This window comes from Nicotiana tomentosiformis, chromosome 11, assembly GCF_000390325.3.
Source record: "Nicotiana tomentosiformis chromosome 11, ASM39032v3, whole genome shotgun sequence".
NCBI classification, from domain to species: Eukaryota; Viridiplantae; Streptophyta; class Magnoliopsida; order Solanales; family Solanaceae; genus Nicotiana; species Nicotiana tomentosiformis.
Genome location: NC_090822.1, coordinates 61,759,457 through 61,786,715, shown reverse-complemented (window position 1 = coordinate 61,786,715; position 27,259 = coordinate 61,759,457).

The following is a 27,259-nucleotide window of genomic DNA, read 5'->3' as shown; positions in this document are numbered from 1 at the left end:
GAAATGATCTGTGAGTTACTCCTTTATGCTACGAGGAGTTGTGATTAATTGGTTATGTGCACAGATGGTGCGGTTCTATTTGAGCTTTATAGCAAAATTTGAGCGTGATGAGTATTAGGGTATTGCATGATCGATTGCATAATGGTTATGTTCTTTCAGGTTTTGTGTAACATGTTTTGTCCTTTGCCTCTCTATGGTTATTGATTTTTGAGCAGGGTAGCTCGAGATATATAATATGGACCAGCGTTTGGATGGGGTCACGCATTGCAGCAGGGTTATGTTAAGGTATGAACCTTGTGTTAGAATCGTGTGATGGTTCTACGGTGTGTGATGGATTTTTCAGCAATTCTTTGTGGCGGTACTTGTTAATATTGTGGGGCAGTTCTCTCATTTGAGTACATTTGAATTGTTGTGTATTGGTGCACGGATGGCACGGGTTGGGGCTCTGAGTTATATTGGTGCGGCATGTCTGTGGAAATAGTTGTGTTTAGTAATATAAGGTCATTGGACCTAGAAAGGTTACTATCAGGTTTGATTACGGTATCTTCTGAAGGATAATATTGAAAGTCATCTCAGAAAGCGATTTATGGTTCTGGTTGGGGCAAGAGAGCTCTGTGACTTGTTGATCTGGTAAGTGGTCATGAAATTTCGCGTGTTTCTTTTATTATCAACAGTGTACGAAGGCTTTGAGATGAGGTTTGGTTCGATATGGATTTAATACTAGTATGTGGTTTGTTTTGGAGTAGTCACTGTGATCAGGAATGGTGCTACGAGCATGCGAGTTAGGTAATATGTTAGGTGATTATGTCTGTGGTTATGGTTATGGCTTGATACAGCTGTTCAAACTCATACAGTGTGTAAATGGAGGATTCGTGTCTTGAAAGAAATTCTAAAGGTTGGAAATTAAATTCCAAGGTTTATGGGCTAGAGTTAAATCAATGATTTCAGTTGTATTGTGTTGTCAAACTTATATGGAATAGGGTGACGTGGGTTCACCCCCGGGTACGTGCATGGTAAGATGGGTTAGTGATTTGGTGACTTGGAAACAACTCCTGTCACATTCGAGGACGAACATATGTTTAAGTGGGGTGAATGTAACGACCCGCCTAGTCGTTTTGAGTATTATAACCACGTTCCCTCATTTACTGTTCAATTTATGCTTTACAATTGTTTTATGACTTACCGGGTTAGTTGGTTCCGGTCCGGAAAGAATTCAGAGTGAAATGAGACACTTAGTCTCATAATTGGAAATTTAAGTTAGAAAAGTTGACTGGATGGGGACTTATGTGTCCTCGGACTCGAATTCTAATAATTCCAATAGCTCAGTATGGTGATTTTGGACTTAGGAGCTTGTCCGAAAAATTATTTGGAGGTCCGTAGTAGAATTAGGCTTGAATTGGCGAAAGTTAGAAATTCGGCGATTTCGGTCGGCAGTGGAAAATTTGATATCGGGGTCGGAATGGAATTCCGGAAGTTGGAATAGGTTCGTAGTGTCATTTGTGATGTGTGTGCACAATTTAAGATCATTCGGACATAGTTTGGTTGGTTTCGGCATCAGTTGTCAAATTTGTATGTTTAGAAGTTCTTAGGCTTGAATCCGAGAGTAATTTGGTGTTTTGATGTTGTTTTGAGTGATTCGAAGGTTCGACTAAATTCGTATGGTGTTTTATGATTGGTTGGTATGTTTGGTTGAGGTCCCCGGGGCCTCTAGCGTATTTCGAGGTGAGTTTTGAGCGAGTCCGGACATTTCTGAAACTCAGGTATGGTTCTGGTGGTTTGAAATTCGTGGACCTCAGCACAATTTCGCGGCCACGCTTGGAATTGCGCAGGCCGCATAATTCTGCCGCGGCCGCGCTCCAAGGAGTTCTGCAGATTAGCCGGTCCGACTTCGGAAGCCTATATCTTTTGATCTACAAGGAATTTTATGATGATTCAAAAATGAAAGTTGTAGCCCTTCGTGTTTTGTATACAGAAAGGTAAAGAAGTCGTCATGTGGACATCTATACAGAATGTTATAGCCAAAATACTAAAGCCTGGCATGCAGCCACCAAGAATTTCGCGGACCGCACCATTTTTTCACGACCGCGGGACCTGGGAGACGCGTCCGTGCTTGGAATTTCGCGGACAGAGAAGTGGGTGTTCGGAGGGTCCACTATATAAGCCGGGGTTTGGGTATTATTTCACATTTTGGGCATAGGGAGCTCGGTTTGTGGCGATATTTCGTGGGTTTTTCAAAAAACTTCATCGGGGTAAGTGATTCTAACTCGAATTTGGTGAATATACAACAATATATCAATGATTTCATCATCTGATTAGTACTTTGAGGTGGAAGTTTGGGAAAAATTGTAGAAACTTCATAAAATGAATTTTTGGGATTTGAATGTCGATTCGAAATCGGATTTGAGTGAAAATCATATGGTTGAACTCGTAATCGAATGGGTTGCCGGATTTTGTGAGCTTCATCGGATTTCGAGACATGGGCCCCACGAGCGATTTTGAGCTAAATTTCTGATTTTTATGGAAAATTAGTATTTTCTTATGGAATTAATTCCTATCACTTTTGTGGGCTGAATCAAATTAATTGTGACTAGATTCGAGCTGTTCGGGAGTCGATACAGGCAGAATGGAATCTCTGGAGCATTGTTTAGCTTGCTCGACATTGGATTTGGCTTGTTCGAGATAAGTAACTCTTATAATCTTGGAACTGAGGGTATGAACCCTGAATACAGGTATTATGTGAATTGTTGGGAGATAATGCACATGCTAGATGACGGGCGTGTGGGCATGCACTATAAAAATTGTGACATAATTGTTTCTGTGGAATTTTGTAGTTAAATAATATTGGCATTTTCCATGCGGTTTTATGTGTTAAAGAAATTGAGCTGAAAAGCATATTAAAAATTATGTTGAGGCTATGTGCCAGTATTTTGGGTCCCGCAGAGGTCATATTTGTTGTGAGTTATTTGTTTTAAATTGATAATTCATACTCAGTCATATTCATTTCATTACATATCATATCTCAGTCTCTGTTGTTATTTATTGATACATCATATCATCATTTTTGGGCTATTCTCGTGACATTGTGAGCCCATGAGAGAGAGACTGGAGAGGTTGATGACTGAGGGAGGCCGAGGGTCTGATTGTGAGGATATTTTTAGGATCGGGCTGCACGCCGCAGCAGGCCATGTTGGCTTTATATATATTTATACTATTATGTGGATCGGGGATACCCGCCTGCAGCAGGCCTTATTTTCTTATTATGGCACGTAAGTTGTTCGTGTGGATTTTGATATGATATTATAGCACGTGTGTTGTCCGTGCAGCACGTGAGTTATCCTTGCAGATTATAGCGGTTGGGCTGTAGGAGCCTCTCCGGAGTCTGTACACACCCCCAGAGTGCCGAGTGCCGAGTGCTGAGTGACTGGGAGGTATAAGAGATGGTGAGGTATGCCCGAGGGGCTGTTTATAAGTGATTGTGAGGTCTGCCCGAGGGGTTGTTTATGATATTATCATTGAGTGTATCGCATTGGCATGCACACATGACATACATGCATAGTGATGCATTTGTTTTTACACGGGTTATCTGGAAGGAAAATGAAACATCTCATTTATTATTAAAAGGATTTTTGGGAAAAATTATTCTTTTCAAACTTATTCATATTTTCGGCAACTTCGGTAAACGATTTGGGTTTTCACTGATATACTTGAAAGGAAGAACTATTACTTTTGAAATCATGATTTAGCTGAGCATTTTATTTCTGAGTTACTTCTTGTATTATTTGTTTTACGTTGTTATGGATAGTTGTGGACTATTGGTTTTGGACCCGACCTTGGTGGAAGCTCGTCAATACTTTCAACCTAAGGCTAGGTTTGTTACTTACTCAGTACATGGGGTCGGTTATAATGATACTACACTTCTGCACATTGCGTGCATATATTGGCTATAGTTGTTGCTATGCTCAATGGTTGCCGGATTTGAAGATGTACCCGCTTTCCTGTTGTAGCTGCCTCTTGTTCATGGTAGACTTAGATTTATAAAATCTTTGTTTATGTACTATTCAAAAAGACTATGTATTTATTTCATTTCCGCTTTGTAAACTCTATTCTTAGAAGCTAGTGATTTGTACTACCAGTTCTTGGGGATTGTATAAGATTAAGACCTTTGTTTACTTAAATTGCTTTAATAATTGTTATTGGAATTGGATAGTTGGTAATTGGCTTACCTAACGGGTTGGGTTGGGTGCCATCACGACTAGTTGGATTTTGGGTGGTGACAGGCTAGTGATACCAATGAAATGAGAATATGTGATAAAGATTATGAAATGAGCCTCGACTCAAATGTTTTAAAATGACTTCGAAAATAGAAGTGCCTAAAAGCTTTCGTACTCAAGTCATGCCATATGTGGCTCTTTTAACAAATACTATGCTTTGTGAGTATTTTCAATGTGTTTTGCATTCTTACATATTCGTGAGTGAAAATTGAGTATTGTCCTTTTTTGGGGAAAATTATTTCAAGAATAAATGGTGTGTTACTTGTTGATGATTTTAACTTGCGCATCAATTGCCAATTATATTACTCCATTTCTCGAAAAGAAATCTATTGTGCTTAAATTGTTCATTTCTAATGAACTTAAAGTTATGACTTCCGGAATATTATATGTATGTTGATATTTATGATAATGATACATGAGAGGGAAGAAATGAAAGTGTGGAATATCAAATATGGTCATCGTGCCTTGAATAAAGAATCTTGTGAATGGCCAAAAGAGCCAAGGAAATATTATCATTGTGAATGAGTGAAAATACTAGTGAGATTTATACAATGTGAAAGATGATGAGGTAAATACATTTGCACCTATGTTATTTTGTGAATTATTCCCCTTATTTGGGATGAGATTGATGTAATAAAACTATTCCTCTTAATTGAAATTGAGATTTTGGTTGATGTCTGCAAATAAGACAGCCTAGCCGATCGGGTCGTGATCAGACTCCGTGCTAAGATTACGATGGTATTGGTATTGCTAGTAATTGTGGTTGATTCTCTAAGGATATAGCCTAGCCGATCGGGTCGTGATTGGACTCCGTGCTAAAATTACGGTGGTATTGGTATTGATAGTAATTGTGGTTGATTCTCTAAGGAGATAGCCTAGCCGATCGGGTGGTGATCGGACCCTGTGCTAAAATTACGGTGGTATTGGTATTGATAGTAATTGTGGTTAATTCTCTAAGGAAATAGCCTAGCCGATTGGGTCGTGATCAGACTCCGTGCTAAAATTACGGTGGTATTGGTATTGATAGTAATTGTGGTTGATGTCTCTAATGAGATAGACTAGCCGGTCGGGTCGTGATCGGACTCCGTGCTAAAAGTACGGTGGCATTGGTATTGTGAACATCGGTATTATGAACATTGGTATTATGAACACTGGTATTGTAAACATTAGTATTGTGAATAGTAATATTGTGAACAGTGGTATATCGGTGCTAATGATCTCCCAACAAAAACAAATGTATATGAAATTCATATTTTGAAAATTATTATGTTTTAACTGGACATTTGGATATTGTGACTTGGTGTTTCTATGTGTTGCCTTTTCTTATATGGGTATTCTATTTTGAAAGAGAATTTCTAGCTATACATACAAGTACTATTCGACAGCAGGCTTCATTGATCAGTGATAGCAGTACACTCTTTTCAGCTGATTTGGTGAGCCCCATTTCATTTTGGGGCCATGAATCTTTTGTTTCTCATGTACTGTGTTTTGAGGTATAGCCGGGGCCTTGTTGCCGATATTTCCATATTACTCTTCCATTGTACTTAGAGGCTCCGTAGACAGGTTGTGGGTTGTAGTTGATGTTGGGGAATTGAACTAGAAATGTTGGTATTTGAAAATCATATTTTTCATTAATTCTATAAACTTGTAATATATTGGAAATTATGAATGAAGATGCTAATGGGAATGAAAAGGAAGTTGTTAATAAAATTTTTTCAGTGTTCGATTAATGGAGCACATCTCCTCTTTATTCATGAATGAGTTTGGGTAGAAGAAAATCTAACAGGCTTGCTCGGCCGGGTTCTCTCGGTTGAGCACCTGTCGCGCTCCCTGAGTTTGGGGCGTGACAGTAACTCTACTATGAAAAACATCCCCCTTATACACAATATCAATTAAGCCCGAGTACGCACTCGTCACCTCGCGTACACGACTTTCACATATCACAAATAGCACAAACAACTCAAATCCTAACGACTCAAATCCTAAGGGGTAGTTCCCCTCCCCACAAAGTTAGGCAAGATACTTACCTCAAAGAAGCCAAATCAATACTCTAAAATGACCTCGTGTGAAACAAACCTCTAGACGGCTCAAATCTACCCAAAATAACTCAATATCATAAATAAAATCCATAAGAAACAATTCTGGATAGTAAAACTTTGATCTTTAAGAAAAACTAAAAGTCAACCCAAAAGGTCAACCTCGGGCTCGCACCTCAAAACCCTATAAAAGTCACAAAATTCGAACACCCATTCCGATATAAGTTCAACCATACCAAAATTATCCAATTTTGACATCAAATCGACATTCAAATCCCCATTTTACATTTTTAAAAGTTTTTACGAAAATCCTCAAATTTTCCAAATCAAATCACTCATTTAATAATAAAAACAAAGATGGAATCATGAAATATAATCAAATCTGGGTAAAGAACACTTACCTCTATCCAAAGTGTGAAAAGCACATCCAAAAATCGGCCTAATCTGAGATCACTAACTCAAAAAGTGATAAAAATATCATAACCCTCGAAATAGAGGACTTTATATTCTACCCAGTGATTTACTCATCGCGATCGCGAAATTACCTTCATGATCGCGGAGATAAAAAATAATAGCTGACTAACATTCTTTGCGAACGTGGTGTTATTCACGTGATCGAGGATAACAAAGGTCTGATGCCCCTTCCAGCTTCCCTTAAACGCGATTGCGTACCTCAAATCCCGAACGCGATTGCATAAGTCTCTCAAGCTTCGCGACCGCGAAGAATAAAACACCTGAGTCCACCATAACATTACGCAAACATGGAAGAACAAGCGCGAACGTCATTAAGAAGACACGAGATGACAGAACAACTATTCAAATATGGGAGGAAATATCCCATAGCCCATCCGAAACACACCCGAGGCCTTTCGTACCCTGTCCAAACATCCAACAAGTTCCATAACATAACGTGGACCTGCTCGAGGCCTTAAGTCACTTAAAAAAATATCAAAACTATGAATCACACCTCAAATCGAACTTATGAACTTATAAACTTTCAACTTCCACAACTTGTGCCGAATCATATCAAATCATCCCGGAATGACGTCAAATTTTTCATGTAAGTCCCAAAGGACACAATGGAGCTATTCCAACTCCTAGAATTGCAATCCGAACCCGATATCAACAAAGTCAACTTCCAGTGAAACCTCTCAACCCTCCAAACCTTTAACTTTCTAACTTTCGCCAAAATGCATCAAATCAACCTACGACGGACCCCCAAATCAAAATACGGGCATACGGATAAGTCCCAAACCTCCATACGAAGCTATTGCAATCATCAAAATACCATTCCGGAGTCTTCTACCCAAAAGTCAAACTCCGGCAAACTCTTACCACTTAAGCTTCAAAAACAAGAATCATTCTTCCAAACCAATCCCGAATCATCCAAAAACTGAACTCGGCCACACACGCAAGTCATAATATACAATATGAAGCTGCTTGAGACTTTATGCCACCAAACAGAACGCTAATTCTCAAAATTTCCGGTCAGATCGTTACAACTATAGTAACCCGAAATGCAATAATAAAATTTCAAATGACGAAATCTAAACATATCCTAGAATCCGGAGTCACAAATACATGAGCATCTAGAGTGCTACAGATAAAGTCTGAACAAAAAATACAGCTTTCTGAAACTACATAAACAGTAAAGATGGAATGGAACGGGACTTTAGGATTGCGGACGCCGTGCAACTATACCTCAAGTCTCCAGAAGTAGCTAGATATGTGCAATCTCGCTATGCACCGCTGTGATCAACTCCTGTATCTGCAAGAGAAGTGCAGAAGTATAGTATGAGTAGAACCGACACCATGTACCCTGTAACTACCGAGCCTAACCTCGACGAAGTAGTGACGAGGCTATGGCAAGTCACTCGCAAATAACTTGTGCGAAATAATAATAAAAGGGAAAAAAGGAATAGAATAAAGCAATAAACTCATGAGATGGATCCGAAAACCAACTACCAGAGAGCCCCGGAATAAGAAAGCCTCAAGACTCATATTACAACACCAAGAATAACTCCAGAATCTCAAACAAATACGATATAACATATCAAATCCATTACGGCGCGCAACCTGATCCCACCATAACATCATCTGTTCATTCATAATACGACCTTATTTCTTCTTATCATTTCAATATTGTTCAATACCGTTGCATAGTGCAACCTGATTCCCAAATAATTTAAAACCTTCAACTCAAATAACTCAACAACAATACTTGCAAAGTATCAACACAGAGGGGTGAAATATACAAACAATAAAGAACCATAGAATAAACATAGAATCAACATTTTAGAGTGCATCAAATAATATAAGAACAATAAAAGCAGGTAAAACACGTGACAATTTATATATACAATTAAAGCAAGTAGAAACAGGTAATAAAAAATCAGAAATCATGTGAGGAATGAACAAATAAAGGTAAAGTAGCAGTTAAATAATAAGTAACAAATATAGCATGGAAGTCAAGTAAGAGAACATGTAACATTTAAAGCATATAACAAAAAATATCATGGAATAATCGAAAAACTGGGAAATAAATGTCCAAATCCCACATTCTAAATCACATGACGGCATATATACACTCATCACCTCGTATATACGCTGTCTCCCCACATAATTCACATAACAATTAATTCAACAAGCCCTAATTCCCTCAAATCAAGATTAGACACCACACTTACCTCACTTCGTGAATCAAAGAAATCAATCAACCACACCTTTGCCTTTTGAACAGGCCTCCAAACCAACCAAATCTATCAAATTATCGATCAAACGGTTGAAAAATAAGCTTTAGAAACTACCCATTAATGAAAAAGGTTAAATTTTGATCATTTTTTAAAATGTCAACAAAAGTCAACCCCAGGCCCGCTTGGCCAAAACCCGAGGTTCGGACCAAAACCCTATTACTCATTTACCCCGAGCTCGGTTATGTAATTTGTTTAGAAATCCGGCCTCAATTTGAGGTCTAAATTCTAATTTTATAAAATCCCCAATTTCTACCCACATCTCTAATTTCTACCATGGAAATCCTAATAAGAAATTTGATGTTGAAATCTCATGAAAAGTAATGGGGAATTGAAAGAAAGTGGATTAGAATTGCTTACCAATGATTTTGGGAAAACGAAATCCTTGTAAAATTGCCTCTAGAATGTTTAGGGTTGAGAAATGGTGTAAAATTAGCTAAGTCCCGATTTTTCCCTCTTTTACCCAGCTGCAGATATCACCATTGCGATGTCCTGTTCGCGATTGCGAGCATCGCAAATGCGAAGAAAAGGTCGCAAATGTGCACTATGCATTAGAAGCCCAGAAGTCACAAATACAAAAACCCAACCTTTGCAAATGCGGCCAAATTCTTCGCAAATGCGAAGATGTTCCATTTCTGCCAGGCATCGTAAATGCGACCAATTGCTCACAAAAGCGTCCCTATATAGTTCGCAAATGCGAACTATTTCCTCGCAAATGTGAGGTTACCCAATCCCAGGCCTTGCTCTCAAATGCGAGCAAGGTCTGGGATTGGGTAACCTCTTATTTGCAAGGAAATGATTCGCTAAAGCGGGGCTTGTAAATGCGCGCCAAACCTCGCAAATGGGAGATCTGCAACTGACCACCACAACTGGAAAGACACCAGCAGGCTTCAAACCATCCAAACTCATCTGAAACGTGTCTGAAACTCACCCGAGCCCCTCAGGCTTCAAACCAAACATGCACACAAGTGTAATAACATCATACGAACTTGCTTGTGCAATCAAATCACAAAATAACATCCAAAACTATAAATTTAACATCAAAATGAATGAAATTTCAAAGGAAAACTCAAGACCACTAGAATCACAACTAAGCGTCTGAATCATATCAAACCAATTCCGAATTTCACCTAATTTTGCAGATAAGCTTCAAATAACAAAACGCACTTATACCAAGTTCCAAAATACTAATCCAAACCCGATAGATAAGAAGTCATCCTACGGTCAAACCTATGAAATTTCCAAACTTCTAGATTATTAGCTTTGGGCAAAATGAGTCAAATCACCATAGGGACTTCCGATTTCATTTCTGGGCATACGCCAAAGTCCAAAATCACAATACGGACCTATCAAAATCGTCGAAACACTGATCCAGGGTCGTTTTCACAAAATGTTGAACATAGTCAACTCAAGTAGTTATTAAAGACAAAAATCATGTTTTCTTTAAATTTTCACATAAAAGGTTTTCAAAAAGTGACACGGACTATGCACGCAAACCAAGAAACATCAAATGAAGATAATGGAGGTCTCGAGATACGGAAATGAGGGCAAGTACTCAAAATGACCCATCGGGTCGTCACACAGGCATAACAATACAATCCGACAGGCATGGTCCCAGGCATACCGATAGAATCCGCCCGATATGGTACCAAACATCCAGTCCAAAATATAAAACATAGAAGCGAATATACAATAATGCATGTATATGATCAATGAATATCAGATTTCATGCTCCTGGTACCATGCATACCTAAAGTGTATGCATGTGCAAAGTGTGCTATCATATCAGAAATCGGCAATTTCATCACGAGAAAAGAAAATATCAAGTAAGATCAAGAATTAGCCTCTATGTAACCTAAAAACATGGATCAAATAGCTCACAACTGGTTACAAATATGAGAAACGTGACAACTTTATGCTTAACAGTCGATTCAAGGTAAATCATAGCCTAAGCAATAACTCGAGCATGGATAAATAACCTGGTGCTCGCACATTGGTTCAAACCCCACACATGTACGCACCCATAGCATGTAGCTATCACAATAACTCAGGCAACTAGTCCCTCAACTATGTTTACATAATATTCTTCCCTCAAGCAAGACAAAACAAATAACGAGCAGGCCAACCAATACTCTAGAAACGACAGTAAAGGTTGAATACTCTAAAAAATATCAAGCAATGCGAAAGGAAACCAACCCAGACAGTAAATGTTGAATCTTTAATCAAATACTCAAAGTCAACCAAAATATGAAACCCAGGCCGCACCTCGGAACCCGACAAAAATCATATATTACGACAACCCATTCGAATACGAGACAACCATACTAATTTCATTCAAATCCAACTCTGAATCGATGTTCAAAACTCAATTATTAACTTAAGGAAAATTAAAACAAAAACCCCCAATTTCTCTTCTTAAATCCTCAATCAAATGCCAAAATTAGAGATGGAATCATGAAATATAATCTAAACCGAGTGGAAAACACTTACCCCAATCCATGTGGTGAAAATCGCCTCCAAGATCACCCAAATACGAGCTCCCCAACTCAAAATGTGATAAAATGAGCTCAAGGTCCGATATAGAGTACCTTATAATCACTAAACAGCAGAATCCATCGCGATCGCGGGACTTCCTTCGCAATCATGAAGAACAAACGCTACTGCCACCAAAATGCTCTACGCGTTCGTGATAATGGCCACGCAAACGCGATGACCACAGATGCCATAGCTTCGTGCATGCAAACTGAAATACACGAACATGATTAAGATTTCTCCGGCTCCCGGCTCCCAGCTCCCGTGCAACACTAAGCGACCGCGATTCCCCATGCACGAACACAAACTTAACCAATCCAGCCCTTGGGGAACGCTTACCATTTGTCGCATCCGCGATGAACAAAGCACCAATGGACCAAAACACACTCACGATCGCGGATTGACCTTCACGATCGAGAAGAACACCAGCGGTATCAAATAACACACGAAAACCAACAATGCATGCAACTCCAAAATGGTCCAAAATATACTCGTTCCCCACGAGACCCCGCCCGAATATACCAACAAGTTTCAAAGCACAATACAAACCTACTTGAGGCCTCAATTCACACATAGCAATTTCAAAATCACGAATCGCATCTCAAATCAAACTTAATAAAATTTAAATTTTCAACTTCCAAAACTCGTGCCCACCCATATCAAATCAACTCGGAATGATCTCAAATTTTGCACACAAGACAAATGACATACCAAACCTATTTCATTTTCTGGGAAAACAAATCTGACCACGGTATCATCAAGGTCAACTCACAGTCAAACCTATGAACCTTCAAAACCGTTAAATTGCCAAATTTCGCTAAATGGTGTCGAAGCCTTCTAGAAACATCAAATGCAAATTCGGGCATATTCCCAAGTCCAAAATCACCATCCGGAACCATCAAAGATTCGATCCGGAGTCAAATACACAAAAGTCAAACTTGATCAACTCTTCCAACTTAAAGCTTCTAAAATAAGAATCATTTATCTAAGTCAATTTTGAATTCCTCGAAAATAAAAATTAACGATGCACTCAAGTCATAATATATCATAGGATCTACTCATGCCCTCAACCACAGAACAAAGTGCAAATACTCAAAACGACTAGTCGGGTAGTTACATTCTCCCCCACTTAAACATATGTTCGCCCTCGAAAGTGCTAAGAGTCATTCCAAAGCCATCTAATCACTATGTAAACTTACCATGCACATACCCGGGGTGATTCCACGTCACCCCAATCCGTATAAGTACGTCAACTCAACATAACCGAAGATTCTTCCTACAACCTTAGTCTATAAACCTTGGAATCAAACCTCTATCATCCGGAATCCATTACAAGACCCGATTCTCACATCTATACACTTTATAAGCATGAGCAGGCCATATCAACCCATAACCATAACCCAATATGTAATTACATGATACACTACATAACTCACACACTCATAGAAATACATTTCGATCATAGTAGCTGCCCAATAGAAAACCCGGTACCGGTAACAAATCTCATATCAAATAAAACCTTGTTGTAAACCTTTGTGCACTGCCAATGATGAAAGAAACACGCAGAGTCTTATTACCACCCATAAAATCAACAAGTCGTATAACTTTCTCGTTGAACAAGAACCATAGCCCAATTCTAAGCTGACTATTGACATTATTCCTCCGAACATACCGGAATCAAATCCAGTAACACTCATTCTAGGTCCAATGACCTCATCTCATTAAATACAGCTACTCTACTAACATGCCACACTAATACAACCTTAAGCCACAAATTGTGCAATCCGTGCACCGATAAGCAACAAATCAAGTGTACCCAAAAAATGAAGAATGACTCAAATGAGAGAGTCATCCCGCAAGCTCAACAAATACCACCACGAGCGCTATGCTATAAACCTATCACACAAAGGAGAACCAAGACACACGAAATCAACCAAAAGGATCATGTCCCAACATAACTCTGCTACAGTGTGGGACCTTATTTGTACCCAGTCCACATGAAGTACCTCAAACCACAATGTTCAAAATCAACAACAGACACATGAAATGAACGACCATAACCATGGAGAAACGGATAGCTCTTGATTCCACAAGAAGGAAAAGATCATAACCAAGGCGCAATCAACCACTCAGTACCCCAAGAACCATCTTGTTCGAATTCTGCCACCAGACCCAAACAGAAATGCATCTTATGCGAAAATAACCAACATATTACGACCCATCATAGCATAGCAGGGTACTCACAGGACATAACATAATACGAACAAGATCAACTCTAACTGAATCACACCTCCCTCGACAATAGTAGTGTTGAGTCAACAAATTGACCCGGTGTACAATACACATCCTCATTAGGCCTACCTATGGGGCCCCAATTCAATTCCGGTCATCCACAATTAGATAAATAATGTTCCAAAAGTCCACAATAACCTAACCATAATACATATTATCAGCTGCCTAACTTTAGCCATACCTTCATAGTCCGCATCCAAGGAAACATCTCCCTAAAAGAACCCTCATAGTCTCCAAACCCCTAGAATACATGAATTACCATATTTGATCTCATATCCACCACTCAAATGACTAACTCATCTCTCATACTCAATCATTCAATAAGAAATACTTCTTTACTTCTTCCATGCCACATAGCAAAATTTGAACATCAGCAGTTGATCAACCAGGCGATTATCATATTCCTAGTCAAGCATCTGTAAGTCAAAACACAGTGCGCCTTCTGAAATGTACACCCTTCGCAGGTAATACCAAGTAGTACTAGCACTCATCTAAACATCTAAGACCGTCCCTGCCGTCTAAAATACATGACCTTCCCGTCAAAACTAAACAGCAACCTTGTACATGTGAACCTCAATCCCACACGTTGCAACACATCTGTCATGCCACCATGCAAGATGTACGAGAGCCTCATCAACAACTCTGAACCACCAGCAGAATACACTTTCCATCAGCTAGAAGCCTACCACTAGACCCTATCTACGGGAAAATCACAACACGCAACAAACCTTATATACCTATAGAAAATATCCATCTCAAGCCAAGGTCGACACCGTCATGAACTCTTCGAAACCCATATGCACATAACCAATCCATCAAAACTAAATTCCACTAACTCAACCAAGTCACGTAGGTCACTAAACCCAAGAGTATTGCCACAAAACACCGGTAAAGCCTCACCATATCATAAGAACCAAAAGTATCGATCATATCCATTACCGTGTTGATCCAACCGACTACCAAACTATCTTATTTCTCTGAGTTCCTTCCAAATTACCCTTAAGTTGACATTTCTCCTTGCCAGTACACTACGACCCATAACCAAACTCACCAAAAGAAATCCTATCTAGAAACTATGTCGTTCTAAAGCTCATAAGCCATTGTATTCCCTCTTATGTACCCATAAATGCCGCATCCGAGATATCCACTTTGAAGAGATCTTATGTAAATCTAAAATTGTTTCTGTTACCCCTTTCGATTCTAAAATGTAGAAACCATAATAATCTAACAATACTGCGAGTCTCGATACCATCCAATGTAAATCTTAGATCTTATCTATTTACAAATCCAGAAATTCCTCAAATACCACATATGAATCATGAACTCGTTAGAACTTTCTCGGGATTCATTCACCCTATTATAATCTCAAATTCACTGACAAAATAAGCCGAACTACCTGTGCTCCATAGCACCCAAACACCTAAGGAAGTGCTCCACATCTCTAAGCCACCGAGTGAATCCCTACTTCACGTATACTACCTCAACCACGAATAACAAACTCAAAACGTTACAAGATTTCCAGTATTCCCATAAAGTATAGCATATCATGAATCCAACAATCCCCTTGCTCAAGTCATCCTCAAAGCCAACCTCTCCAGGTCACAACTGATCCTCAAATATGCATCAGACCGAAACCAATAAAACACACAACCATGAAATTTGATCATCGATATCAGACTACCCCACTTGGCTCGAATCCATGGAACATAATATCTGATAACCCATAATACCCTTACTCCATCACTGCCATAATTGTGCACGGTAATTCAAAAAATCCTTCGTAAGTGCATGTAACACCAATCATAAAATTCCTTAAATTATATGCTAATCTCACATTACTTTTTGTGATAGTCATGCCAACCTCCTCAAGCGATCCAAACTCAGTTATAACACATATAACTCAGCGGTAAGATAAAACTCTCCATAGAAACATCATAGGGATCACACAACCTCAGAACATCCTGAAAGAGATAACCCACCAGCTTAGCCTCAAACTGACATCTCTTTACACCCTACCATAGTCACAACCACTATGCATTCACTAATTCTTCCTGAGTCTAAGCTCATCAACAAAATGTAAGAATCTACTTCATCCCGAAAATGAATGACATGAAAGATCCTTAACACGCTCAAAATTTGAGATTGTAAAACACATCAAGACAGAAATCAAGCACGCAATAGTCCTTTTCACATCCCAAGCAAACTATTCCCATAACATCCAACCATCTAAACATATCTCACAGTAACATCATATTAATCATATATCCATCCAATAAATCACTGACACATCAATCCCACTCATCGGGAAACTACCGGGCATACAAGTCCAAAAGTGCTTATTCACTCAATAGAAACAACCGATCCTAAGTTGCAGTCCGAATCACGTCCTCATGTCCTCCATATTGGACCATCACCAAGAAGCAAGAAACATAACTCGTACCTCATCCATGACGTCACAAGCCGTCAATACACAGTTGCTATCGAGTGCTCACATAACATACGAGTGAGTGGAAAGAATTCAAAGAGATACACTTCAAGATGAATCAATGCTTCACGATAAAGAAAGAAACATGAGAAGTTTATCCTAAATTCCATGTAGCCTCTCAAAGATAGGTATGGACGTCATCATACTGATCCTCAAGTCTCTACTAGACACTTGCTCATGACTCGTAAAACCTATAAACCTAGAGCTCTGATACCAACTTATCACGACCCAAAATCCAACTAGTCATGGTGGTACCTAACCCAGCCCGATAGATAAGCCAACTAACCATCAACAAACCAAATGAAATTAATGAGAAAATGATGATTAATTAACTAAACCTTTATACAATTACCCAAGGACTGGAAGTACAAGTCACGAGCCACTAAGACTTAGATTTACAATAATGATAAGAAAATGATACAATATATGTTTCAAATGTAAATAAATAAATCCAAATATAGAACTACCAAGAACAAGTGGTAGAAATAACCGGAACACAGGTACGTCTTCAATGTCAGCTCCCACCATACACAACAACATCGACTCTAAGGTCTCCACCTAAGGTGCAAAGGTATAGTATGAGTACAACTGACCCCATGTACTGAATAAGTATCGTAGCTAACCTTGGCGAGGTAATAGAATCAAGAATTATAAATGATACTCGCTATCACCTGTATAGTTCATAAATTCAATAGGTATAGAATAGATTTATGATCAAATCAAGAAAATCACAGGTAAAACTACCTTGGTGCTCAAAGTTCTTTATTGTAAAGTGTTCTACTCAGTCAGCAATCCAGCATATATGAAATATATCCAAGTAAATTAGGTAAACAGTCAAGGTAATTGCAAGTAAAGATGAAATACAATAACCCAATATCATTATGTTGCGGCGCGCAACCCGATCCAAATAACAATAAGCCAATAAGGCTTGTTGCAGCGTGCAACCCGATCCAAATAACAATAACCACCTCTCCTAGAGCTCACATCAACCAGAAACATGTTGGTTTCTCAGAATCCGGGAGTACACCATCAAGAAGGCACATGAGAGGATAAAATTAGGGGGATGGATCCATATCCACATGCAAGCACGATCAATTCAACATACTACAAGCCATGCGTGGTCATAGGCTCAATATCATAATCCGCAGGGCATGGTAACAAGTTTAATATAACGGATCCACCCGACATAGCCACATGCTATATCACAATCCGCCCGGAATGGTCACATGCACAACAATACAATCCGCCCGGCATGGTCACAAGCATAGCAATAAAATCCACCGGGCATGGTCACAAGTATAACAATACAATCCGCCCGGCATGGTCACTGGCATCCAGTCTGAATCATATCACATAGAAGCAAATATGCAAGAACACATGTATATGATCAATGAATATTAGATTACATGCTCCTAGACATGTATAACTGACATGCTAAAGTTTATGCATGTGCAAAGTGTGCTATCATATCTCATATCGGCAATTTCATCACGAGAATAGCAAATATAAAGTTACATCAGGAAATTAGCCTCTATGTAACCTCAAAGCATGGATCAAATAACTCACACATGGTTACAAATATGAGAAACGTCACAGCTTAAAGCTTAACACTTAATTCAAGGCATATCTTAGACTAAGCACCGCCCCAAGTATGGATAAATTCCCCGGAGCTTGCACATGGGTTCAAACCTCACACATGTAAGCACCCATAACACGTAGCTATAAAAATAACTCAGGCAACTAGTGCCTCAACCAAGTTTAGACAAGATACTTACCTCAAGTAAGCCAAAACAAATACCGAGCAAGCCAAATAATACTTTAGAAATGCCATCCCGTGCATATCAACCTCCAAATGGTTTGAACTAGCCAAAAGAAACTCAAAAATATCAAGTAATGCCAAAGTAAACCAACCCAGACGATAAAGGGTGAGTCATTAATCAAATACTCAAAGTCAACCAAAACTCACAAATTCTGATAACTCATTCAAATACGAGTCCAACTATACTAATTTCATTTAAATCCGACTCCGAATCAGCATTCAGAACTCAATTAATAACTTTAGGAAATTTTAGACACCCCCCCCCCCCCCAATTTCTCTTTTGAAATCATCTATCAAATGCCAAAATCAAGATTCAGAGTTTTCTTAGTTTGGCTGGATATTATCGTCATTTTGTGGAGGATTTCTCATCCATTGTTGCACCTTTGACTAGATTGACTAAGAAGGGTGATCAGTTGGTCGGATGAGTGTGAGGAGAGCTTTCAGAAGCTCAAGAGCGCCTTGACCTCAGCTCCAGTTCTAGTTTTCCCTTCAGCATCGGGTTCATATATGGTTTATTGTGATGGTTCTCGAATTGGTATAGGTTGTGTCTTGATGTAGGAGGGTAGTATGATTGCTTATTCTTCGCTCCACTTGAAGCCCCATGAGAAGAACTTCCACACTCATGATCTAGAGTTGGCAGTTATTGTTCAGGCATTGATGATTTGCAGGCAGTATCTCTACGTCGTGTCTTGTAAGGTATTTACAGATCATCAGAGTCTACAACAACTTGTTTAAGCAGAAGGATCTAAATTTGAGGAAGTGGAGGTGGTTGGAGCTATTAAATTACTATGATATCACCATTTTGTATCATTCCAAGAAGGCCAATATGGTGGCCGATGCCTTGAGCAGAAAGGCTGAGAGTATGGGTAGCCTTACATATATTCCAATTGGTGAGAGACTGCCAGCATTGGATGTTCAGGCCTTCGCCAATCAGTTCGTGAGGTTAGATATTTCAGAGCCTAGCCGGGTTCTTGCTTGAGTGGTTTCTCGATGTTCTTTGTATGAGTGCATCAGAGAGCATCAGTATGATGACCCCCATTTACTTGTCCTTAAGGACATGGTATAGCACTGTGATGCCAAGGAGATTTCTATTAGAGGTGATGGGGTATGGCATATGCAGGGTCGGATTTGTGTGCGCAATGTGGATGGGTTACGTGAGTTGATTTTTAAGGAGGCCCACAGTTTGCAGTATTCCATTCACTGGGGTTCCGCCAAGATGTTTCAGGATTTAAGGCAACACTATTGGTGGAGGAGAATGAAGAAAGATATAATAGAGTATGTGGCGTGGTACTTGAATTGTCGGCGACTGAAGTAAGAGCATCAGAGGCTGGGCGGTTTGCTTTAGAGACTTGAGATTCCATAGTGGAAATAGGAGTGTGTTACCATGGACTTCGTTGTTGGGCTCCCACGAACTTTGAAGAAATTTGATGCAGTTCAGGTGATTGTGGACCGGTTGACTGAGTCAACACATTTATTTTTGATTATGACCACCTATTCGTCAGATCGGATGGCTTAAATCTATATCCACGAGATTGATCGTCTTCATAGCGTGCCAGTGTCTATTATTTCTGATTGAGGCATGCAATTCACATCACAATTTTGGAGAGTAATGTAGCGAGAGTTGGGGACACGAGTTGAGTTTGAGTACAACATTCCACCCCTAGAAGGATGGACAGTCCGAGCGCACCATTCAGATCTTGGAGGATATGCTACATGCTTGTCTTATTGATTTTGTGGTTCTTAGTATCAGTTACCACCGCTTGCTGAGTTTACCTACAACAACAACTGCCAATCGAGTATTCGGATGGCTCCTTACGAGGCCTTATATGAGCGGCGGTGTCGTTCTCCAGTTGATTGGTTTGAACTGGGAGAGGTTAGGTTGTTGGGTACATATTTGTTTCAGTAAGCCTTGGAGAAAGTAAAGATGATTCAAGATTGGCTTCCTGCAGCACATTCTAGGCAGAAGAGCTATGCTGATAGGAAGGTTCGTGATGTTGCATATATGGTGGTTGAGAATGTTTTGCTCAGGGTTTCGCCCATGAAGGGTGTGATGACATTCGAGAAGAAGGGCAAGTTGAGCCCTCGGTATATTGGACCTTTTGAGGTGCTTCAGAGGATTGGAGAGGTGGCTTGCAAGCTTGCATTGCCACCTAGTCTATCGGGTGTTCACCTAGTGTTTAACGTTTCTATGCTTTGTAAGTATTATGGTGACCCATCCCATGTGTTGGACTTCAGCACGATACAGCTAGATGGGGACTTGACTTATGATGTGGAGCCGGTGGCCATTTCGGATTGGCAGATTTAAAAGTTGAGATCAAAGAATATACCTTCATTGAAAGTTCAGTGGAGAGGCCAGCTAGTCGAGGAGGCTATTTGGGAGGATGAACGAGAGATGTGGAACAGTTATCCAAACCTATTTAAGACTTCAGGTATGAATTTAGACCTATTCGAGGATGAACGTTTATTTAAGAAAGTAAGAATGTAATGACGCCGGTGGGCGTTTCGTGTATGGTAGACTCGTTCCTCTTTTTATTGCTTATTCTTTATTCACTTGAGTTTACGTGACTTGCCGGGGTGGTTGGTTTGGATCTGGGGATGGTTCGAAGTAAATTGGGACACTTAGTACCAAGGTTGGAAGCTTAAGTTATAAGAGTTGACTGGAGTTTGACTTTTATGCAAACGACTACGGAATGGAGTTTTGATGGTTCCTATAGCTTTGTATGGTGATTTTGGTCCATAGGTTGATTTGGTGCATTTTGACGAAAATTGAAAAGTCGAAGGTTTTGAAGATTGATAAGTTTGACCAAGAGTTGACGTTATGGTTATCGGGTTTGAATTTTGGTTATGGGAGTTGGAATAGGTTCGTTGTGTCATTTATGACTTGTGTGCAAAATTTGATGTCAATCGGAGTTGATTTGTTATGATTCGGCATTAGTTTTAGAAGTTTGATGTTCGTTTTTTCATTAGTCTTGAATCAATGTGCAATTTGTGGTTTTGGTGTTGTTTAATATTATTTGAGGCTTTGAGCAAGTTCTTATTGTGTTTTAGGACTTATTGCTATTGTTGGATGGGGTCCATGGGGGCCTCGGGTGTGTTCCGGATTGAATTCGGATGAGTTTTGGTCTTTAAGTGTTGGTTGAAGTTTCAGGTATCTAGTACGTTCGCACCTGCAGTGGGATCGGCCGCGAATGCAACACCGCAGGTGCGGTGAAATGGCCGCAGATGCGAAGAGAAGTTGAAGTCTGGGAGGACCGCAGGTGCTACGCTGTTTCCACAAAAGCAAAAGCGCTTCTGCGATGAGAGGTCCGCAGGTGCAGAGTGTGATGGTCTTGCCCTTGGTCATAGATGAGGTAGGCAAACCGCATGTGCGGATTCGCAGGAGCAGGAGAAGGGCCGCAGAAGCGGTCTCTTAGGTGCGAAGCTTTGACCGCAGGTGCACTGGGTCGGAAAGTTAATGAAATCTCGCACCTGCGTTGATGAGTCCATAGGTGCGACACTGAGGACCGCAGAAGCGAGATCGCTGGGCAGAGATTAATATCGAATGGTATAATGGTTTAACTCATTTTTGGGATTTAAAAGTTCGTACTAGGGCGATTTTTGGAAAGATTTCCACCAAGACTAAAGAGGTAAGTGTGTTTTAGTCACTTTTGTTCGTAAATATTGAATACCCATTGATTATTACGCCTAATGTTCATGAATCTAAGTTAGAATTTGGGGATTTTTGGACTATGTTATTGGAGAGTGAAGTTTGAGGATTTGAGGGTCGATTTATGGTTAGAATTGGATGATTTTGGTATGGTTGGACTAGTAATTAATTAGGTTTTCAGAACTTGTTATTTTTGTTGGGTTCCAAGGTGCAAACCCAGGGTTGACTTTTTGATTTGCGTTAAAGATACTAGCTTTGTCTTTGGGGATCACTTCCTATGGCCTTTATGGATAGTATTGTGTTATTTTGGATAGATTCGAGCCTTCTGGAGGTTGATACACGCGGGAAAGGCTTCTAAACTTGGTTGAGGAACTAGTTGCCTAATTTATTTGTGATAGCTACGTGCTATGGGCGAGTGCATGTGTGGGGTTTTAGCCCATGTGCTAACACTGGGTTATTTATCCATTCTCGGGTTGTGCTTAGGCTATGATATGCTTAGAATTGACTGCTAAGCTTTAAACTATGACGTTGCTCATATTTGTAACATTGTTGAGAAATATTTGACACATGTTGGAGGTTACATAGAGGCTAAATTCGTGAATGAACTTGATAATTGTTATCTCTAAAATGAAATATGCCAGTTTGAGTTATGTTAGCACACTATGCAGATGCCTACACTTTAGCACGTCACTTATACCAGTCCAGGAGCATGAAATTTGTTATTCATTCATCATATACATTTATTCTCGTATATTTGCTTCTGTCTCATATGATTTGGACTGGATGCTTGTGTCCATACTGGGCGGATTGTGTTGTTATGCTGGTGACCACGTCGGGCAGAGTATGTTGTTATGCATGTGACCACGCCAGGCGGATTATGTTGTATTGCATGTGACCATGCCATATGGATTATGTTGTTATGCCTGTGACTATGTCGGACAGATTGTATTGTTATGCCAGTGTCACGACCCAAAATCCCTCCTTAGGAGTCGTTATGGCACCTAGTCTCTAAGACTAGGTAAGCCTAAAACTTACTGAATTGATAACCGTCTTTTAGCTAATTAACTATTAAGCCTGAAATAGAAATTTCTATAATAAGCTAAAATCGGTAGTACAAGTCATAAGCTCTACTGAGTTTATTTGAAAATCTCTAAGTACAACTCTTCCAAAATGGAAATAAATAGTACAAAGTAAGATTTCAGAAGGTAACTCCGAGGCCTGCGAACCTGACAGCAAGTATACCTTGAAGTCTCCGATGTAACTCACAATGAGCTAACTAATGTCCTACACGCTCCGAAGTACCTGGATCTGCTCAACAATATGCAGAACGCATAGCATGAGTACACCATAGTGGTACCCAGTAAGTATCAAGACTAACCTCGGTGGAGTAGTGACGAGGAACAGTCAAGACACCTACTAGACATAACAACCTGTACAAGTATGAATATAAAATTAACAGGGAACAATATAAAGCTAAACATGGTAAGAATGATGCTACAATACTTGCAATAAGAACTACAACAACAATTAACAACAAGGAGCGATAGGTAATAACGCCGTAAAGTAAGCAGAATAGAGTTAAAGTCCGGTAAAACCAAGTAAGGGAAAAACAGGTAACAAAACAAAAAAATAACCGCTTTCACACAAGGTTTATACAAGATGTTCCCCGAGGCACCACACCTCATAATCACAAATCACGGGTCCCAAAACACAAACCCTAGTCACTTGGAATCTTGTGCCAACATTATAAATCACAACTGCATGGACAACTCACGTGTTGCACGGACAACACACGTGCCAATAGTGTTAACACCTCATATCTGCACGGACAACTCACGTGATAAGAGAGTGACAATATCTCATATTTGCACGGACAACTCACGTGCTAGCAGTAATAATATCTCATAATCGCACGGACTACTCACATGCCAATAACAGAAATATCTCATATCTACACAGTCACGTGCCAATAGTACAACTCACGCATAGAAGGTGTATACAAGAATACATGTAAATGATCAATAAACATCAAAGTTCATCTTCTCAGACTAGTATGTGTGACTAACTATGGCGTATGCTTGTGCAAATGTTCTATCACAACTCGAGTCAACAAGTAAGATCAAAGATAACGAATGATACATAGGAAAGAACACAAAAAAATGTAAAATGCATGACTCACCCAAAGTAGGCACACCACTACATAAATATTATCAACAACAATGCCCCCAGGCCATCACAAGTAATCACAATTCATCCCCGATATATCCCCCTTTGTCTCACCACGTACATAACAATAAAGAAAGTGCCCGCCTTGTCTCGCCATACGCGCATAATAATATTCCCACCTTGTCTCGCCACATATACAAACCCACATATATATAGCCCGTCTTGTCATGCCGCATGTACAAACATCAATAATCACAATAGCATGGACAGCTCACGTGCGAACTCCCCGACAATCCTCTCAACTATATCACGTGTGCCAGAAATATAACAACACAATATAACACTCGCACCTCATATGTCCATATGCCACAACATTTCCCCAAAATGGTTCCAATACCACAACCACACATAGCCCTTGGCTCAACAACACTGAGTATAACAACAACAATGATAACACGGAAGTACGGCAATAAAAACAATACAAAAATTATGAAAACACAATGAAATGGAAGAATAGGCTTACAATGAAAGACGTAACTAGTAATAATGGCTTCAAATAGGGAAAACCCAGCAATGAGACAGAGATGGTGCATAACAACGATATCAAATAAGAGTAATTGAATAATATGAGAGATAACATGTGACAATGATTTCAATTAAGAATACTTAACATTGGAAAATATAACATGTAACAATGATTTCAAATAAGAATAACTCAGTAATAAGAGAGGTAGCATGTAATAATGACTTCAAACAGGATAAATCAATAGTGAAAGAGATGACAATAACTTCAATTAAAGGTATTCAACTACGGAAGAAATAACATGGCAATAAAAGAGTCAACCGCTTCAATTTAAGCATAAAGAGTATATTTGGCAATAAAGGGTAGAACACAAACCAATCACTTCAATTAAAGCATGTAAAGGTGAATTTAGCAATGGAGGATATAACATGTTAAGGCAACTTCATTTTTTTGTACATAAGAAACCTAAGAGTTTAGATGGTCAATTTCCACATATAAGCATTTACACACTCGTCACCTCAGGTACATGTCTTTCACGTAGTTCATTTAGTGCAAACAAATCAATTCCTATAGGGTAGTTCCCCCACACACTGTTAGGCAAGATACTTACCTCAAAATCCTTCAATCATTACTCAAAAATAGCTTTTCTTTTATAATTTACCTCCGCTAGGCTCAAATCTAACCAAAATCGACTCAATAACATCACATAATGCAAGAGAAATCAATTCCAATAATTAAAGCTACGATCTTTTCACTAATCCTCAAAAGTCAACAAAAGCCAATTGCGGGCTCGCCTGGTCAACCCGGGTCTAATGGTAAACTCAGACTACCCATGACCCCACGAGTTCATATATGATTAGTTTCAAAATCCGAGTCCAAATCGACTCTCAAAACTCAAATTCTTATGTTTCAAAAACTTGATAAAGTTTCACAAATATTCACTTGATTCACATGATTTATATGTTAAAATCTCTGATATATTGATTGAATATGATTAGAAATAGATTAGAATCACTTACCCAAAGTTTGTAGATGAACATCCCCTCTCCAAATCGTGTTCCTACCGAGTCTAGGGTTCCAAAATATGAAAATGAGAATAAACATCTCGTCCCTCAGCTTTTTTTTTCCTAGCGCATGTGTCGCAAATGTGACATGGGGTTTGCAAATGCGATAAACCAATAACAAAAGCGAAGAACCTCACATCCTTGCTACTGTCGCTAATGCGACATTATGTTGGCAAATACGAACCATGGACACCTCGCAAAAGCGAACTTTCTGATTGCAAATGTGACCTTTCTAATCGCAAATGCGAGAAGGTTTACCCAGCCCGACCATCGCAAATGCGAACTCTGTGTTCGCAAATGTGAACATAACAGACTACAACTAATATCGAAATTGCTATCAATATCTCGAAAATGCAAGCCTGAGGCATCTGTGAAAAACCAGCAGAACTTAAACTCTATCAAACACTCTGCAATGCATCCGAAACTCACCTAAGCCCTCGAGGCTCCAAACCAAACATCAACACAAGTGTAAAAACATAACACGAACTCGCTCGCGCAATCAAAGTGTAAAAACAAATCCTAACCCACGAATCGGACTTCCAAAACACATGAAAGTCAAGAATTTCTAAAAACACAACCGCGCGTCTGATTCCTATCAAGTCAACTCGGAATGATACCAAACTTTGCGGACAAGTACCAAATGACAAAACTGACCTATTCCAAGTCCCAAAACATAAATCCAAACATGTTAGCTCTGAAGTCAACATATGGTCAAACATATCAAAATTCTAAGTCTTTAAATTGCCAACTTTAGGTAAAACAACACAAATTAAACGACGGACCTCCAAAATCAATTTCGGGAATACGTCCAAGTATAATATCATGATACAAACCTATCGGAGCCATCAAACCACCGCTACGAGGTCATTTTTATAAAAGTCAAATCTTGGTCGATATTTTCAACTTAAGCATATAAGGTGAGAATCACTCATCCAAATTAATTCCGAACCATCTGAAAATTAAATCTGACCATGCACACACGTCATAATACATAATATGAAACTACTCAAAACCTCGAACCACTGAACGGAACCTTAAAGCTCAAGACGAGCGGTCGGGTCGTTACAACTTGTGACCATCTGCGCGGAATATGATATTGAGCTTGTGACCACACCTAGCTGGTAGCGCGTTCAATTGGTCGTGCTTGCGTGTGGATATGGATCTCTCCCCCTAGGGTCACCCTCTCATGTTTCTCTCTTGATGATGTACACGCAGATATTGAGGAAAAATGATCAGTGGTTTGGCTCGGATATGGAAAGGTTGAGGATATCTGGCTAGTGTTTGTTTAGATTTTGCATTTCATCTTTACTTGAAATTTCTATGGGGTAATTACCTGATTTAACTACACATCATCTCTATGTGTTGAACATTGACTTAGTAGAGTAGTTGAGTAACTATACACATACACACACTGATGCTTCTTCTTGTGCTTTATGACTTGATTTTATTATTGCTCTGTATTTCATAAAATGATAAAAATGTACAGGTTATAGCTAGTATCATTTATAATTCGTGTTTCTTTTACCTCGCTGAAGTTAGTTACAATACTTATTGAGTACATTGGGCCGGTTGTAGTCATATTACACTCTGCACTTAATTGTGCAGATCTAGGTGTTGTGACTAGTTATCAGCAGTAGATTTACCTATTGGACCGAGCTTCAAGAGGCAAGGTAGA